The following is a 19,526-nucleotide window of genomic DNA, read 5'->3' on the forward strand; positions in this document are numbered from 1 at the left end:
GAAAGGTTAGTAACTTGCATAAAATCCAACAGTAGGAAAGTGGCCGATCCCCTGAGACTTCTTATAATCTCGCAGTAGGTAGGTATATTAGTTTCCTAGGGCTGCTGTAATGAATTATTCACAAACCAGGTACCTAAAAACAACAGAAATTCATTCCTTCACAGCTCCAGAGGATGAGAGTCTGAAATCAAGGTATTGGAAGGGCCGTGATCCCTCTGAAGTTTCTAAAGAAGAATCTTTCCTTGCCTTTTCTAGTTTCAAGAATGCTAAGGTTGCCTGCAATCCTTGGTATTTGTGGCTTGTAGCTGCATCACTCCACTTTCTGCCTCAGTCTTTGCATGGCTGTCTTCCCTCTATGTGTGTGTATGTCTCTGCAAAGACCCTATTTCCAAATAAGGTCACATTCACAGTACTGGCGGTTAGAACTTGAACATATCTTTATGAGGGACACAACTCAACAGGAGGTTTTAGAGACAGAAGGTCTTGGGCTTGAAGTCCTTTAGACTATTTAGTCAGATGAGGATCTCTCAGCCTTGTCTGTAAGCTTTCTGCTTCCCCAGGTACTGAGGAAAACTCCTGTTCTTAGCCAAATAAAATTCCAGGAGCCCCAGGCATTTATCATGGCTATTTTGCATCATGACCTTTTGATCTTACAGTTCTAGTTCTAGTAACAAATCCCTTTCATTTCTCTGAAACAAAATCCTTGCCTTTTGCCCAGGTTTTAGTAAGTGGATCTTTATCTTTTCCCTGCCATGTCTGAGATTTTGGTACCTGCACAGGAGGCCAGTTTTCCTGGGTCCTGGTCCATGCCCTGCTCTCGCCAGGGTACCTGGGTGCCATCAGTGCCAGCTGAGCAACATGAGTTACTGGAAAACAGGGAGAGAGCAGATGCTCCCTCTGACTGGAAAAGAGAAAACTGGCTTGGGTGGTCTGCTCCCTTTTGCAGTTGGCCTGGAATTCACAAGGTGTGGTCAACAGATTTCTAAGCCAGGTGGCTGGCAGGGATCCCATCAAGATCCCAGGAAGCCTTTTGGGTCCCAAAGATCCCAGAGAGGGCTTTTGGAGCTTGGGGGAAGCAGCAGCTCTCAGCACTTGGTGGTTGTAGAGAACATTAGTCTTACAGTTTTTCATTTAAAAAAACCTTCCAAATTAATTTTGAAAAACTATGAGTCATGTCACACATTTTTAAGTTAGCATCTAAAGTTTTTCATCTTAAATTTAAATAATTATAAAATATAATTTTTGACATTTCATAATTTATTAACATTCTAAAATAAAACTGTTCCATCACTCTTTTAAAAGTGTCCAGTGAAATCTAAATACTATTATGATTATATCCCCTATGACATCTTTATATATTCATGAACAAGTTTTTTTAAAATGGTAGAATTTGTTGTGTATTTCTTTATTCCTCTTTGAGCTCATATTTCGTTTTGATTCTTCCACAAAATTTAACCCTCATGTAATACACGTTTAAGCATGAAAGCATCTTATGTAATCTGTCCTACTTCTCTGTGAAAAAAGTTTAGAAAATCAAATTTTAAAACTGTCTTCTTCACAGTAACCTAAGGTTCTGAGGGTTAACAAATATTTCTTTGGGTTGAGTTACTATAACCATTATTAGTACACAATAAAAATAACATAAAGATAATAAATTTTGATAAATAATTAGTAAATATAAAATGTAAATTTTTATTGAAATTCATTTCTTACTGAAATGACTGGCTTTTCCCTCCCCCCAATTAGTTTGTGTATCTGTAAATGCTGATTACTTATTGATGGAATGAAGTACAGTTTTATGTTAATTCTATTACTCTTTTTCATTTCTATAGATAAAAGTGATAAAATGGCTGGGCGCAGTGGCTCACGCCTGTAATCCCAGCACTTTGGGAGGCTGAGGAGGGCAGATCACTTGAGGTCGGGAGTTTGAGACCAGCCTGACCAACACGGAGAAACCCTGTCTCTATAAAAATACAAAATTAGCCAGGTATGGTGGCACATGCCTGTAATCCCAGCTACTCGGGAGGCTGAGGCAGGAGAATAACTTGAACCTGGGAAGTGGAGGTTGCAGTGAGCCAAGATTGTGCCATTGCACTCCAGCCTGGGCAACGAGAGCAAAACTCCATCTCAAAAAAAAAAAGTGCTAAAAAATATTAATCATATAAATAAATAGCAAAAATGGAAAGAGTTATGTAATAATGATGCAATTTAATCTTTTGAGCTCTTTCTGAATTATATACCCAAAATAATGATAAATAATTATTTAAACTCACTTGTTATCTGGCAATTTAGCAACGTCCTTCTTCAAATTAATGAAAAAAATGAACTGGAAGCCACATGGCTTGGAAAAGGATTTGTTGCCCACTCATCACAAGGCACTGACTTTCTCAAATTTCTAGGAAACATAACAAAAAGACTTTACCAAGACTTAACAAATTATTATTAGTTATACTTATTGCTCTTTTGCTTTGAGATATCTTGATGAACTCAATACACCCAATGAGGACTTGGAAAATTGAAATATTGTTTATTTCCTATGCCTTTGCCAAGGGAGTATATTTTATAAACTGCTTTTATCTTATTACATTACTTAAACATATTGTCATCTAAATCCTAGAGCTGAATATTTTCTTCATTCAGGTAGGGGAGGGGGCTACCTGGCAAACCAGTCATCTTTGTTAGTCCCATCAGCCCTAATCATGCTCAGTATCCACCAGAAAAACTCTGGTCTCATTTTTCAATTTAAATACATGTGTTATGCATTTCAAAGAAAGTATAAAAACTACTCAAAAAAGGTTAGAGAACACGTTTTATAAGATAGATTAGTAAAAGCAGTCAAGATTTGAATGATGTAATGTAATTTAACATAATTAATTCATCAATGTTTTAACAAGGTATAAAAAGGTAATAAATCAACACCAAAAGCAATGGCAACGAAAGCCAAAATTGACAAATGGGATCTAATTAAACAAAAGAGCTTTTGCACAGCTAAAGAAACTATCATAAGAGTGAACAGGCAACCTACAGAATGGGAGAAAATTTTTGCAATCTACCCATCTGACAAAGGGCTAATATCCAGAATCTACAAAGAACTTAAACAAACTTACAAGAAAAAAAACCCCATCAAAAAGTGGGCGAAGGATAAGAACAGACACTTCTCAAAAGAAGACATTTATGCAGCCAGCAAACATGAAAAAAAGCTCATCATCACTGATCATTAGAGAAATGCAAATCAAAACCACAATGAGATATCATCTCACACCAGTTAGAATGGTGATCATTAAAAAATCAGGAAACAACAGATGCTGGAGAGGATGTGGAGAAATAGGAACGCTCTTACACTGTTAGTGGGAGTGTAAATTAGTTCAACCATTGTGGAAGACAGTGTGGCAATTCCTCAAGGATCTAGAACCAGAAATACCATTTCATCCAGCAATCCCATTACTGGGTATATACCCAAAGGATTATAAATCATTCTACTATAAAGACACATGCACATGTATGTTTATTGGAGCACTGTTCACAATAGCAAAGACTTGGAACCAACACAAATGCTCATCAATGATAGACTGGATAAAGAAAATGTGGCCCATATACACCATGGAATACTATGCAGCTGTAGAGAAGGATGAGTTCTTGTCCTTTGCAGGGACATGGATGAAGCTGGAAACCATCATTCTCAGCAAACTAACACAGGAACAGAAAACCAAACACCTCATGTTCTCACTCATAAGTGGGAGGTGAACAATGAGAGCACATGGACACAGGGAAGGGAACATCACATACTGGGGCCTCTCAGGGTGTGGGGGGCTAGGGGAAGGATAGCATTAGGAGAAATACCTAATGTAGATGGGGGGTTGAAGGGTGCAGCAAACCACCATGGCACATGTATACCTATGTAACAAACCTGCACATTCTGCACATGTATCCCATAACTGAAAGTATTAAAAAAAGTAATAAATCAAAATACTATTTTTCATTACTTAATTTACAATGATGCAGTATAATTTGTAGCTTAAAATATTACTTACTTATGAGAAACAAAGTATGATAGAAAGTATGTCCAGATGCTATGTTCAGCCTTTAGGATTAACTAAGTAAGGATCATATATAAAATTACAATTACTCCATTAATTATTTTAGACATTATGATCGAGGTTTTCAGAAATCCATACATTTAAAGAAAAAGAAATATAAACAGCACTATAAAAATAATCAGTTCTCCAGCTAACGTGTGTGTGTGTGTGTGTGTGTGTGTATATATGTATATATATATATATATATATATATATATATTATTATTTTTTTTTTTTAATGGAGTTTCTCTCTTGTTGCCCAGACGGGAGTGCAGTGGTGTGATCTCGGCTAACTGCAACCTCTGCCTCCCAGGTTCAAGCAATTCTTCTGCCTCAGCCTCCCGAGTAGCTGGGATTATAGGCATGCACCACCATGCCCAGCTAATTTTGTATTTTTAGTAGAGACAGGGTTTCTCCGTGTTGGTCAGGGTGGTCTCAAACTCCCAACCAGAGGTGATCCGCCTGCCTCGGCCTCCCAAAGTGCTGGGATTACAGGCGTGAGCCACTGCACTCGGCCTCATATATGTATTTTTAAGAAGAGATAGAAAATACTAAACATTTAATAAGATGAAATAAGATCAGGATTATAATTGCAGTAAGTATTTTATTGTATGATTAACTAAAAGTAAATTATGACTCCATATTGAGCCCTATACACCAATTCTTTAAAAGCTTTGTAAAGTTTTATAAATAATTTTTATTCACTAAATCTTGAAAAACTTGGTAGCTCAAGAAAATATCTCAGTTACATTAAGAGTCAGTTACTAATTGTGGTAGACAGTGTCTGAGGTGACTCCACAGGATCCTTGCCACCTGAGGTCCACGCCTCGTGCAATTCCTTCTCTTGGGTTCTAATTAGTAGAATACAGCAAAGGTGATGGGAAGTGATTCTGGGATTACTTGATGTTACAGAAGACTCTATCTTACTAGGAAACTCACTTTCTTGCTAGAGCCTCTCCCTGCTGGCTTGTAGAAGTAATTGGCCACATTGAGGAAGCGCACGTATGAGGCAAGGAACTACTGGTGGCCTCTAGGATCTGATCCTGGTCCCACCTAGCAGACAGACAGCAAGCAGCCAAGGCCCTCAGCCTTAAAACTGCCAGGAAATAAATTCTGTCAATAACCTGAGTGAGACTGGAAGTGGATCTTTCTCCAGTCAAATTTCCAGATGAGAATGCAGCCCAACTAACACTTTGATTACAATCTTGTGAGACCCTAAGCAGAAGACTCAGCTAAACTGTAGCTCCTGACCCATAGAAACTGAAATAATAAATGTTCGTTATTTTAAGGTGCTAAGTTTGTAGTAATTTGTTGTGTAGCAATAGGTAAGTAATATACTAACCTATTCAGCTTTGGCATTTTTGAAGTGCTTTTATTTGCAAATAATTACAAATCCCAGAAACAAATATTAACAATGGCTGAAAATAATTGCTTAAGTATGTGAGAAGGGGCTTTTTTAAAAAAAGCATTTAATATATCTCATTGACTCTGTTTTGTTTTTGCGGCACTCTTCCAGTGTAATGCCTTTTGTGGGGGGGTGGTCAGCAGACAGAAGACAGAAGAGGCAAAGTTTGTAAATGAGAATTTTCATTACTCTCACTACTCAACTACTACATAGCACAATCCCTAGGTCAAAATGCTCTGCTTGGCTGGGCGCGGTGGCTCAGGCCTGTAATCTCAGTACTTTGGGAGGCCGAGGCGGGTGGATCACCTGAGGTCAGGAGTTCAAGACCAGCCTGGACAAAATGGAGAAACCCCATCTCCACAAAAACACAAAAATGAGCTGGGCATGATTGCGGGTGCATGTAATCCCAGTTATGCGGGAGGCTGAGGTGGGAGAATTGCTTGAACAATTCTCTGCGAGGCAGAGGTTGCAGTGAGCCGTGATTGCACCATTGCACTCCAGCTTGGGCGACAACAGAAAGAGACTTTGTCTCAGAAAAAAAAAAAAATGAAAGCTCTGCTTATAATACAGCTTTACTCTGACTCGAAATGAATATACAACAGGGAAAGACAAGAAGCTCTAAGGGTTTATTATGTCTTGATTAGTCATTAAAGGGGTCTACCTCTTTGTTTGGTTCCTTGGAGGATTTTATACTTAGAAATGCTCCATTCAAAGACTTGGGATGGGTGAGACATGTGCCTTTATTTTAAAAGGTAGAATAATGGCTGATGTGAACACAGGCATAATCTGTGGCACACTGGTTTTAAGAAGGAGTTCCTCTGGAAGATAAGGATCTGAAAATTGATTCCCTTTACAGTCTCCCTGCTGACATAACTTTTGGAAAGTTTTAGGTCTAGATGATTAATCAGAGACATCTTTAAGATTTAGGGGTGCTGAAGCTTAGAGCCAGGCTTTTGTTCTCATGGGAAGGACAAAATCAAGGGAGAAAAAACTTGACTCTCTTGAAGCTTATAGCCTGGTGGAGGAGTACATGAAATAAAATAAGTTACACAGTGTGTTAGGATATGATAAGTGTTTTAGAAGAAAGTAAAGCAATGGGATGGAGGTGATGAGAAGACTGCAACTTAAAGAGTTTGTCAGGAAAGTCCTCACTGAGCAGGTTACATTTGAGTGAAGATTTGAAGGAGGTGAGCGGAGGAGCTATGTTAATATCTGGGGGAAGAATTTCATACAAAGTTAAGTAAAAATGAAGTTTTCATCCAGTAACACTATGTACTGGAAAACAATAAATAGAAATGGAATGGATAACAGCAGTGGGGAGGTAACAGAGTATGCTTCTTCACTAGAAAGGCAGGGGCTGGAATAGCCAGGAGCCCAGGAGCAAAAGTGAGAACGCTCAAGGGAAAGTAAGAAAGGTTTCATATTATGTTAATTGGTATACATCAACAAATTAAAGGAAAAAAATTAAATAATCGTCACTCTGGATGAAAAAATAAATCTTATAAAATTAAATATTAATTCCAGACTCAAACTTTTAGTAAACTAGGAGACTACAACTACCTTAATAACATCAAATTTTTGTACCAGAAATGAACAACATACATTGTACTTAAGATTGAAATATAAGATTAAAGCTATTTCTGTTAAATTTACAAATAAGACAGGGATAGCTATTATCTTTGCAATTTTTAAAATTTTCTTGAGGCTGGGTGTGGTGGCTCATGCCTGTAATCCCAATACTTTGGGAGGCTGAGGCAGGCAGATCATGAGGTCAGGAGATTGAGACCATCCTGGCCAACATGGTGAAACCCCATCTCTATTAAAAATACAAAAAAAATTAGCTGGGTATGGTGGCACACGCCTATAGTCCCAGCTACTCGGGAGGCTGAGGCAGGAGAATCACTTGAACCCAGGAAGTAGAGGTTGCAGTGAGCCAAGACCATGCCACTGCACTACAGCCTAGCGACAGAGTGAGACTCCATCTAAAAAAAAAAAAAAATTATCTTGAATGTTTTAGTCAATGCCATAAGATAAGAAAAATAAATAAAAGGCATACTGTCAGAAAGGAAGATGCAAGTTTATCATCATTTGCAGATGAGATAGTCTAGAACATATAGGAGTCTGAAGATAGTCAATTTATAAATATATTAGACCAATGCAAAGATCAGATGTCCAAGTGTTAGAGCAATATATATTTTTAAAAAATCAGGTTATACAGTGTGTACATATAGACTGAGTAGAGGTTATAGGTAGGCTAGCAGTGATAAACACATCTACTACTCAAGGCTGGCATAATGCAAAACTTGAAGTTTAGCATAACAACAGCACTCACATACAGACCAAGCTTTCCTTTAGCTATATAATTGGTAAGAAAAAATAATGCGAAAAAACTCTATTCACAATAACAACCAATAAAACACCTAGGAATAAACTTACCAAAAAATATATAGGATGCAGGCCGGACATGGCAGCTCATGCCTAGATTATCCCAGCACTTTGGGAGGCCGAGACGGGCAGAGGCCAGGAGTTCGACACCAGCCTGGCCAACATAGTAAAACCCCATCTCTACTACAAATACAAAAATTAGCTGGGCATGGTGACATATGCCTATAATCCCAGCTACTCGAGAGGCTGAGGCAGAAGAATCGCTTGAATCTGGAGGTGGAGGCCACAGTGAGCCGAGATCACACCACTGCCCTCCAGCCTGCATGACAGAGCAGCCAGTCTCGAAAAAAAGAAAAGAAAAGAAAAGAAAAATAGGAAAAAATCTAGGATGCAAATATATTGAATTTAAAAGAAGAATAGATTGAGAAATATATCCCTGTATGAGGAGATTCAATTCAATATTTTATTTTATTTTAAATGAATATGGACTAAACACTTTATTTAAAAGATAGATTTTCAGATGGGATAAAAAACTCAAGACTTGACAGGGTGCAGTGGCTCACACCTGTAATCCCAGTACTTTGGGAGGCCAAGGCGGGTGGATCACCTGAGGTAAGGAGTTCGAGACCAGCATGACCAATATGGTGAAACCCCATCTCTACTAAAAATACAAAATTAACCAGGCATGGTGGTGCGTGCCTGTAATCCCAGCTACTTGGGAGGCTGAGGCAGGAGAATCGCTGGAACCTGGGAGGCGAAGGTTGCAGTGAACCGAGATGGCACCATCACACCCCAGCCTGGGCAGCAAGAGCGAAATCCCATCTAAAAAAAAAAAATCAAGACTCAAGTATATGATATCTACAGGAGATACATTTTAAATACAAGAACGGACAAATGGTCATACCACCCTGAACACACCTGATCTCTTCTGATCATAGGACTAAGCAGGGGTGGGCCTGGTTAGTACTTGGATGGGAGATTCAATATTTTTAATACAACCATTCTCCCCAGTAAATTCAATCCCAATCCAAACCACAAGAAGCTTGATTTGACCCTTGAAAAGTGCATTTTAAAGTTCCTCTGAGAAAATAAATTAATTAAAACCCTCATGAATATTTTGAAGATGAAGATTAAAGATGGGTAACATGTCCTACACCAGCAGTTCCCAAACTTTTTGGCACCAGTTTTGTGGAATACAATTTTTCTACGGACTGGGGTGGGGGAGATGGTTTCAGGATAATTCAAATGCATAACATTTATTGTGCACTTTATTTATATTATTACATTGTAATATATAATGAAATAATTATACAGCTCACCTTAATGTAGAATCAGTGGGAGCTGTGAGTTTGTTTTCCTGCAACTAGATGGTTCCGTTTGAGGGTGATGGGAGACAGTGGCAGATCATCAGGCATTAGGTTCTCATAAAGAGCATGCAACCTAGATCCCTCGCATGCGCAGTTCACAATAGGTTTCATGCTCCTATCAGAATCAAATGCCCTAACTGATCTGACAGGCGGTGGAACTCAGGTGGTAATATGAGTGACAGGGAGTGGCTGTAAATACAGATGAAACTTCACTCGCTTGCCCACCACTCACCACTTGCTGTACAGCCTGTTAAATAAAATTTATGGGCGGCCATTGATTTGGACTGAGCTCCTATACTAGGCTCCAGCAGACCAAACCAAAATGGAGTCATTCATGTTCACGTTTCACATCAGAAGCGGGTCAGGATGGTGGACTAGAAGCAGCTAGTGTGTGCAGCTGTCACAGAGAGGAAAAAAAGTGGCAAGTAAACACTGACCCTGCAAGCCAGTCGTCTAAGAAACCACGTTGGGATCCATCAAGGGAGCAAGGGGACACTGAGAACAGAAAAGAGCAAAGCTAGGTCGCAGCCCATCTGGGGTCAGCGCAGCCAGGAGAAGTTCCCACCACCAGGAAAGGGAGAATGAGTGAAAGCCTCCTGGGGATCCACACTTCCCACAGGAACCTATTCAATCCTGGGAATGGAAAAATTCCTCCAACCCCCAACCCGGGCTTCTACACTGATACAGAGAGCCACCCAGAGTTTTTGTGGAGGCAAACACTCAAGTCCACAGGGGCCTCCACAAGCCTTAGACCCTGGAGCAGCCCAGTCTCGGCTGCCATATCCCCAAAAGAGGCCGCGGCTGTGGTGCCCGGGAGCAGTAAGATTGCTCCACTCCCCCTCACCAGATAAGGCTCGGCACCAGCTTCTAGCACAGCGGCCCCACTTCTGCCTGAACTATGCTGAGATACACCGCTCTGTGTTCCCCCAGGAAGCACCCTGACGGTGGATCAGACGATTCCACCCATCCACACTGCTCCCTCCGCCGGGAAGGCCATGCCTGCTGGGGCTAACAGCACAGTAGGCCTGCTTCTGCCTGAACTCTGCTGGTAGGCACAGCCCCACGATTTCCCGGGAAGCACCTGGATGGTGGATTGGGTGATTCCACCTACCCTGGCTCCTCCTAGCCAGGCGAGACACACCAGTTAGGGATTCCAACACAGCAAACCCACCCCTATCTGAATTCTGCTGGCAAGCACAGCTCTGGGTGCCCCGAGGAGGCATGAAGATGGTAGATTGGGTGATTCCACCCGTCTCTGCTGTTCCTAGCTGGTCGAGACTTGCCAGCTTGGGCAGCACCCAAGCAGCAGGGATGCCCTCACTCTCAGAAAACTGAGAGGGGTGATACCCCTGAGTTAATGGGCTGGTTGGGGAGCAGGGTGTGTCTCCCTCCACAGGGCTGGCCTGGGAAGGGTATGACCTGTCTGCTAGCTGTGGCTCTTGCATGAGGGAGCCCTGCAGACCAGAACACCTACCAAAGGAAATGCAGGCCTGGAGTCAGTGATCAGAGGTGCTCCTCCAAGGCCCAGGAGCAGACAAGGTGAGGGGGTCCTCTTTTCTCCCCTCACCACAGAGCACTACTGCCAACTGTGCCAAAATATAAAAGAACCCTGTTGCTGAGAGCCTATCTACAGGCCAACACTTTTAAGCACCACCTACTGGACTGCAGCCCAAAATGCAACACCAAAATACCCTGCCAGTATACAGCACCTGTGAAACCTAAGGCAAAAATGCAGCCACAAATAAAGATTCTGTATGGTCGTGGCCTTCTGAAAACACCCAGAAATGAAGCCAACTGACTACTTTCAACTTACATCACAGTTAAATGAATATTAGCCCTCAAACATGAGAAAGAATCAGCACAAGAGCTCTGGCAACTCAAAATGCCAGTGTGTCCCCTTACCTCCAAAAAAACACACTAGTTCCCCAGAAATGGTTCTTATCCAGATTGAGATGACTGAAATGACAGACAGAATTCAGAATCTGAATGGCAAGGAAGCTCATTGAGATCCAGGAGAAAGCTGAAATCTAATCCAAGGAATCCAGTTAAATGATCCAGGAGCTGAAAGATGAAATAGCCATTTTAAGAAACAACCAAACTGAACTTCTTGAACTGAATAACGCACTTCAAGAATTACATAATACAATCAAAGCATTAAGAGCAGAACAGATCAAGCTCAGTGCTTGAAGACTGGTTCTTCCAATCAACTCAGTCAGAAAAAAGAAGGAAAAAAGAATTTTTAAAAGTGAACAAAACCCCTGAGAAATATATAATAGTACTATGTAAAGAGACTAAGTCTGTGACTCATTGGCATTCCTGAAAGAGAAGGAGAGCGAATAAGCAACTTGGAAAATATGTTTGAGAATATAGTCCATGAAAATTTCCCCAATCCTGTTAGAGAAGAAGACATACAAATTCAAGAAATACAGAGAACCTCTGTAAGATACTATACAAGATGACCACACCAAAATAAACAGTCATTGCAAAATAAAAAGTCTTAAAGGCAGCTAGAGAGAAAGGTCATGTCACCTACAAAGGGAACTCCATCAGGCTAGCAGCAGACCTCTCAGCAGAAACCTTACAAACCAGAAGAGATTGGGGGCCTTTTTTCAGCATTCTTAAAGGAAAGAAATTCCAACCAAGAATCTCATATCCTACCAAATCAAGCTTCATAGGCAAAGGAGAAATAAAAACCTCCTTAGACAAGTAAGCACTAAGAAAATTTGTTACCACCAGACCAGACTTACAAGAAGTCCTTAAGGGAGTGCTAAACATGGAAACAAGTGATCAACACCTGCTACCCCCAAAACACGCTCAAACACATAGCCCATAGACAATCTAAAGCAATTACACAATCAAGAGTAGAAAACAAACAGCCAACAACATGATGATGGAATAAAAATCTCATCTATCAATACTAACCCTGAATGTAAATGGTCTAAATGCCCCAGTTAAAAAGCACAGAGTGGCAAGCTGGATAAAAAGACAAGACCCAAATATCTGCTGTCTTCAAGAGATGCATCTTACATGTAATGGCACACACAGGCTCAAAGTAAAGGGATGGAGAAAGATCTACCATGCAAATGGAAAATGAAAAAGCACAAGAGTCACTATTTTTACATCAGATAAAACAAACTTTACACCAACAACAATCAGGAAGGGTAAAGAAGTGCATGACATAATTATAAAGGATTCAATTCAACAAGAAGACTTACCTATCCTAAATAAATATGCACGCAACACTGGAGCCCACCCAGATTCATAAAACCAGTTCTTCTTGACATAAAAAAGACTTAGACAGCCACAAAATAATAGCGGGGAACTTCAACACCCCATTAACAGTGTTAGACAGATCATTGAGGCAGAAAACTAACAAAGAAATTCTTGACTTAAACTCAACATTTGATGAATTTGACTTAAGAGACATCTATAGAATACTTCGCCCAACAACCACAGAATACACATTCTTATCAGCACATGAGATGCATTTTAAGATTGACCACTAGCTCAGCCATAAAGCAAGTCTCAATAAATTCCAAAAGTATTAGATGGTTGGTGCAAAAGTAATTGCAGTTTTTGCCATTACTTTTAATGGTAAAAAACCGTAATTACTTTTGCACCAATCTAATAGAAATCATAGCAGGCACACTCTCAGACCACAGTGCAATAAACATAGAAATAAATAGCAAGATTATCTCTCAAAACTACACAAAAACAGGAAAATGAACCAACTTGCTTCTGCATAACTCGGGTGAACAACAAAATTAAGGTGATAATAAAAAAAATTAGAAATTAATGAAAATAGAGGCACAACTTAGAAAAACCTTTGGGATGCAGCTAAAGCAGTTTGAAGCACTAAATACTTTCATCAAGAGATTAGAAATATCTCAAATTAACAATCTAACATTGCACTGAGAGGAACTAGAAAAAAAAAAGAAGTATCTAACCCCAAAGCCAGTAGAAGAAAAGAAATAACTAAAATCACAGAAGAACCAAATGAAATTGAGAACCAAAAGTCAATACTAAGGATCAGTGAAACTAAGAATTTGTTCTTTAAAAGAATAAACAAAAGTGGTAGACAACTGCCTAGATTAACAAAGAAAAAAAAGAGAGAAGATCCAAATAAGTGTAATCAGGAATGACAAAGATGACATTACAATCGATCTCATAGAAATACAAAAGATCCTTAGAGACTATTATGAACACCCCTACACATACAAATTAGAAAATATAGAAACAATGGATAAATTCTTGGAAGCACACAACCTCCCAAGATTGAACCAGGGGGAAAGTGAAAATCTGAACAGACCAATACCAGTTTAGAAATTGAATTAGTATTAAAAAAACTTACTGGCTGGGCTCAGTGGCTCACATCTGTAATCCCAGCATTTTGGGAGGCCAAGGTGGGCAGATGACCTGAGGTCAGGAGTTCGAGATCAGCCTGGCCAACCTGGTGAAACCCCCGTCTCTACTAAAAATTCAAAGAAATTAGCCAGGTGTGGTGGCGTGCACCTGTAGTCTCAGCTACTGGGAAGGCTGAGGCAGGAGAATCACTTGAATCCAGGAGGTAGAGGTTGCAGTGAGCCGAGATTGCACAACTGCACTCCAGGCTGGGTGATGAAGCAATACACCATCTCTAATAATAATAATAATCATCATCATCATATAAAAATAAAAAACAAAAATAAACTTACCAACCAAAAAGAGTCCTGGACCAGATGGATTCGTAGTCAAATTCTACCAGATGTACAAAGAAGAACTGAAACCAATCATACTAAAACTATTCCAAAAAAATTGAGGAAGAGGGGCTTCTCCCTAACTCATTGTATGAAGCCAGCATCATCTTGATACCAAAATCTGGCAGAAACACAACAAAAAAGAAAACTTCAGGTCAATATCCCTGGTGAACATAGACACAAAAATTCTCAACAAACTACTAGCAAGCCAAATCCAGCAGCACATCAAAAAGTTAATTCACAATGATCAAATAGGCTTTATTCTTGAGACGCAAGGTTTGTTCAACATACACAAGTCAATAAATGTGATTCACCATATAAACAGAATAAAAACCAAAGACCACATGAACATCTTCACAGATGCAGATGTTAGATTTTGATAAAATGTCAGATTTTGATAAAACCTAACATCCCTTCATGGTAAAACAGACTAGGCATCAACAGACTAGGCATCAGAGGAACATACCTCAAAGTAGTAAAAGCCATTTATGACAACCCCACAGCCAACATCATACCGAACAGGCAAAAGCTGGAACCATTCCCTTTGATAACTGCAACAAGACAAAGATGCCCATTCCTACCACTCCTATTCAACACAGTGCTGGGCATTCTAGCCAGAGCAATCAGGCAAGAGAAAGAAATAAAAGGCATCCAAACAAAAAAGGAAAAGTCAAACTATCTCTTTTTGCTGATGATATGATTCTATACATTGAAAGTCCTAAACATCCTGCCAAAAGGCCTCTGGAACTGATAAAAAAATTTCAGTAAGTTTCAGGATACAAAATGAATGTACAAAAATTAGTAGCATTTCTATACACCAGTAATGTCCTAGCTGAGACCCAAATCAAGAACACAACCCTTTTACAAGAATCACCAAAAAATGAAATATGTAAAGATTTATCTAACCAAGGAGGTGAAAGATCTCTACAAGGAGAACTACAAAACACTGCTGAGAGAAATCAGAGATGACACAAATAAATGGAAAAAATATTCCATGCTTATGGATTGGAAGAATCAATATTGTTAAAATAGCCATACTGCCCAAAGCAATTTACAGATTCAGTGCTATCCCTATCAAAATACCAATGTCATTTTTCATACAGTTATAAAAATCTATTCTAAAATTCATTTGGAACTAAAAAAGAGCCTGAATAGCCAAAGCAATCCTAAGCAAAAAGAACAAAGCCAGAGGTATCACATTACTGGACTTCAAACTACACCATAAGGCTACAGTAACTAAAACAGTATGGTACTAGTACAAAAACAAACATATAGACCAATGGAACAGAATAGAGTACCCTGAAATAAATCTACACACCTACAACCAACAGATCTTTGAAAAAGTTGACAAAAATAAGCAATGGGAAAAGTACTCCTTATTCAATAAATGGCGCTGGGATAACTGGCTAGCTATATGCAAAAGAACGAAACTGGACTCTTACCTCTCACCATATACAAAAATTAATGCAAGATGGTTTAAAGGCTGAAATGTAAGACCTCAAGCTATAAAAATCCTGAAAGAAAACCTAGAAAATACCTTTCTTGACATCAGTTTTGGCAAAGAATTTGTGGCCAAGTATCCGAAAGCAATTGCAACAAAACCAAAAATGACAAGTGAGACCTAATTAAACTAAACAGTGTCTGCACAGCAAAAGAAATTACCAACAGAGTAAACAGCCTACAGAATTGGAGAAAATATTAGCAAACTATGCATTTGACAAAGGTAATATCCAGAATCTATAAGGAACTTAAACAAATCAACAAGCAAAAACCAAGCAATCCCATTAAAAAATGGGCAAAGGACATGAATGGACACGTCTCAAAAGAAGCTGTACAAGCAGCCGACAGACATATGAAAAAATGCTCAACATCACTAATCATCAGAGCAATGCAAATTGAAACCACAATGAGATACCATCTCACACCAGTCAGAATGATGATTATTAAAAAGTAAAAAAATAACATGCTGGGGAGGCTGTGGAGAAAAGGGAATGTTGATTTACTATTGGTTGGAAATAAAAACTAGTTCAGCCACTCTGGAAAGCAGTTTGGAGATTTCGCAAATAACTTAAAACAGATTTTTTTTTTTTGTGGCAGCAATTTGATGCAGCAATTCCATTACTGGGTATATATCCAAAAGAAAACGAAAAACACATGCACTCACGTGTTCATCACAGCACTATTCACAATAACAAAGACATGGAATCAACCTAGGTGCCCACCAACAGTGGGTTGGATTTTTAAAAATGTGATACGTGTACACCATGGAATACTACACAGCCATAAAAAGAATGAAATTATGTTCTTTGTAGCAATATGGATGCAGCTAGAGGCTCTGTGCATTGAAAAAACAAATGTAGAAAGATAGGCATTTTTGTTAACAGTGGTTAATATCTCAGTAAATGGCAACTCAATTTTACTGGTTGCACAGGCCAAAAACCCAGGCATCACATTTGACTCTTTCTCACCCCACATTTAATCTATCAGGAAATCCTGTTGGCTCTATCTTCAAAATATTTACAGAATCCAACCACTTCTCGCTACTTCTGTTACTACCATGGGCCACTAGATTTTTGCAATCTAGTCTTCCTAATTTGCCTCCCTGATACCACAACTTGCCCACCTGTAGTCTATTCTCAACACAAAAACAAAAAGTTGAATCATATTACCCCCTTGCTTGAAACCTTCCAATGGCTCCCATCTCATTCTGAGTAACAGCCAAAGTCCTTAAAAAGTGGCTTATAGGCCGGGTGCAGTGGCTTATGTCTGTAATCCCAGCACTTTGGGAGGCCAAGGCGGGTGGATCACAAGGTCAGGAGTTTGAGACCAGCCTGGCCAAGATGGTGAAATCTCGTCTCTACTAAAAATACAAAAATTAGCCGGGCACGGTGGTTGGGTGCCTGTAATACCAGCTACTCGGGAGGCTGAGGCAGGAGAATTGCTTGAACCCAGGAGGCAGAGGTTGCGGTGAGCTGAGATTATGCCACTGCACTCCAGCCTGGGTGACAGAGCAAGACTCCATCAAAAAAAAAAAAAAAAAAAAAAAAGAAAGAAAGAAAGAGAAAGAAAGAAAGAAAGCTTATAATGCCCAAAATGATCCATCTATCCTCCCCTATGTCCCTATCTTCTTACTGTTTACTCCACCCTCCCTTCTGATACTCATTTCTCCCCATTCATACTGGCTTTCCTGGTGTCTGTCCAATCTCTGGGTAGACTCTCTCCTCAGGGTCCTTGCACCTGCTATTCCCTCTGCCTGGACTACAATTCCTCTACTGGATTTCTCACCATCTGCTTAACTTGCTCCCTCACCTCCTACAGGTCTCTGCTCAAATGTCAGGGATTCAGGGACAGGAATGGGCAGTACTATGGGAAGAGCGGATTTCAGGGAGGTCACAGTGATTCTCCCGGGAAGGGGCGAATGGTGGCTTATTGTGACGCCAGTGGAAATGTAGAAAAGTGAGCAGATTCAAGAAATATTGAGGAGGAACAATTCACAGGGGTTAGCATTTGATTGGCTCTGCGGATAGGGTAAGGCATCAAGGCATCAACATTTAATAGGAAATGCTGGAGGAGAGCAAGACTTGGAGAGATAATAAACAGAAGGATTGTTAAGAGACTTTTACTTTTGATGTGTTATATGTGATGGGTGTTTGGAGAGACAGACTTCATTTTCTTTTAAGCAAGATAATTGTCATTCTCCAACAATTTTTGTGCTTTGGACTCCTTAGTGAAATAAAACCTATGGACACTTTCTCACAATAACTTTTTTTTTCTTTTTTTTTTTTTTTTGAGACAGAGTCTCTCTCTGTTGCCCAGGCTGGAGCGCAATGGCGTGATCTCGGCTCACTGCAACCTCCGCCTCCCAGGTTCAAGTGATTCTCCTATCTCGGCCTCCCAAGTAGCTGGGATTACAGGTGCTTTTTATGCCTGCCAGGCCGGACGCAGTGGCTCACGCCTGTAATCTCATGGTAATAAATTCTATGAATAAATATAGAGCAGAGTCAGGGGTAGAGAGAGCTGGAGGGTAGGCACCTATAGGGAAGGCCTCTCTGGCAAGGCCACACATGAGAAATGACCTGAAGCAGTGAGGGAAGGAGTCATGTGGATATGGGTGTTTAGGAAGCGGGAACAGTAAGTGCAAAGTCCCTGAGATGAGAGAGTGCTTGATGTGTTTAAGGAATGGCAATGTGCAGCCAGGCACAGTGGCTCACGCCTGTAATCCATCACTTTGGGAGGCCGAGGCAGGTGGATCACCTAAGGTCAGGAGTTCAAGACCAGCCTGGCCAACCTGGTGAAACCCCGTCTCTACTAAAAATACAAAACATTAGCTGGGCGTGGTGGCGGGCACCTGTAGTCCCAGCTACGCGGGAGGCTGAGGCAGGAGAATGGCGTGAACCTGGGAGGTGGAGCTTGCAGTGAGCCGAGATCACGCCACTGCACTCCAGCCTGGACAACAAAGCCAGACTCTGTCTCAAACAAAAATAAAATAAAATAAAAATAAAAATAAAAAAAAGTTATTGTGGGGCCAGGCATGTCTTGAACTCCTGACCTTAGGTGATCCACCTGCCTCAGCCTCCCAAAGTGATAGGATTACAGGCATGAGCCACCATGCCTGGCCCCACAATAAGAGCATATAATTAAGTAAAATTGACTCGTGAATGACGTGGGTTTGAACTGCATAGGTCCATTTATACATGGCTTTTCTTCAAACAAACACGGACCAAAATGTGGTGTTCAAGGGATGTGAAACCCACGCATAAGGAGAGCTGACTTTTCATTTACTCAGGTTCTGCAGGACTGATTACGCATGAATTTTGTTACATGCTGGCGGTCCTGGAACCAATCCCCTGTATATACCGGGGACAACTTGTGCATGTAGTTTAAAAGAAAATTAGTTATACAGAAATACTGCCAGTCTCTGGATCCAGATTAGGAATTCCTCTATGGAGTAGCTCTTCTTTGAGTCTTTCCTCCTTGCCTGAATAGGTCCATTTGGCCCATGTGTGCAAGATGAATGTGCCCATTGCTGAGTAACTTTGTTAAAAGCATAAGACTGCAAGGACAGTAGACCACCACCTTCACAGCAATCCTGGGTGGCAGCAACAGGAGGAAATCTACCCAAAAAGAGGTCAGCTATTCACTGGTGACACTGTCCTAGCATGTGGAAACAGCAGGCCTGAGTAAGCCCAAGGTTGCTTGACCAAATGAGGGGAGGAAGGAGAGGAAGCATCAGGAGGTAGATACGGGACTTCCTGTTAGCAGGGGCATATGGGGACCCAGTGATTAAAGGGAAAAGGACAGAGATGTGACTGTAATTTTACCTCTACCAGGTGATGTGGGTCTTATCTATTGCATTCATTTCTAATTGTTTGACTTTTAGAAAATTTTCACAATGACCATGTATAGCTTTTGGGATAGAAAAAAGAGTGTACAGGATTTTCCTTTCATTTCATTAATGTCTTATTAATGTCTCCTGGATTTAAACATCTCAGGCCTTTTGGCAGATGTTGTGGAATCTGAGAAAGGATTGGCCCAGGGTTACCTAGACCTAGTGGAC

Source organism: Pan paniscus, chromosome 2 (genome assembly GCF_029289425.2).
Source record: "Pan paniscus chromosome 2, NHGRI_mPanPan1-v2.0_pri, whole genome shotgun sequence".
NCBI classification, from domain to species: domain Eukaryota; kingdom Metazoa; phylum Chordata; class Mammalia; order Primates; family Hominidae; genus Pan; species Pan paniscus.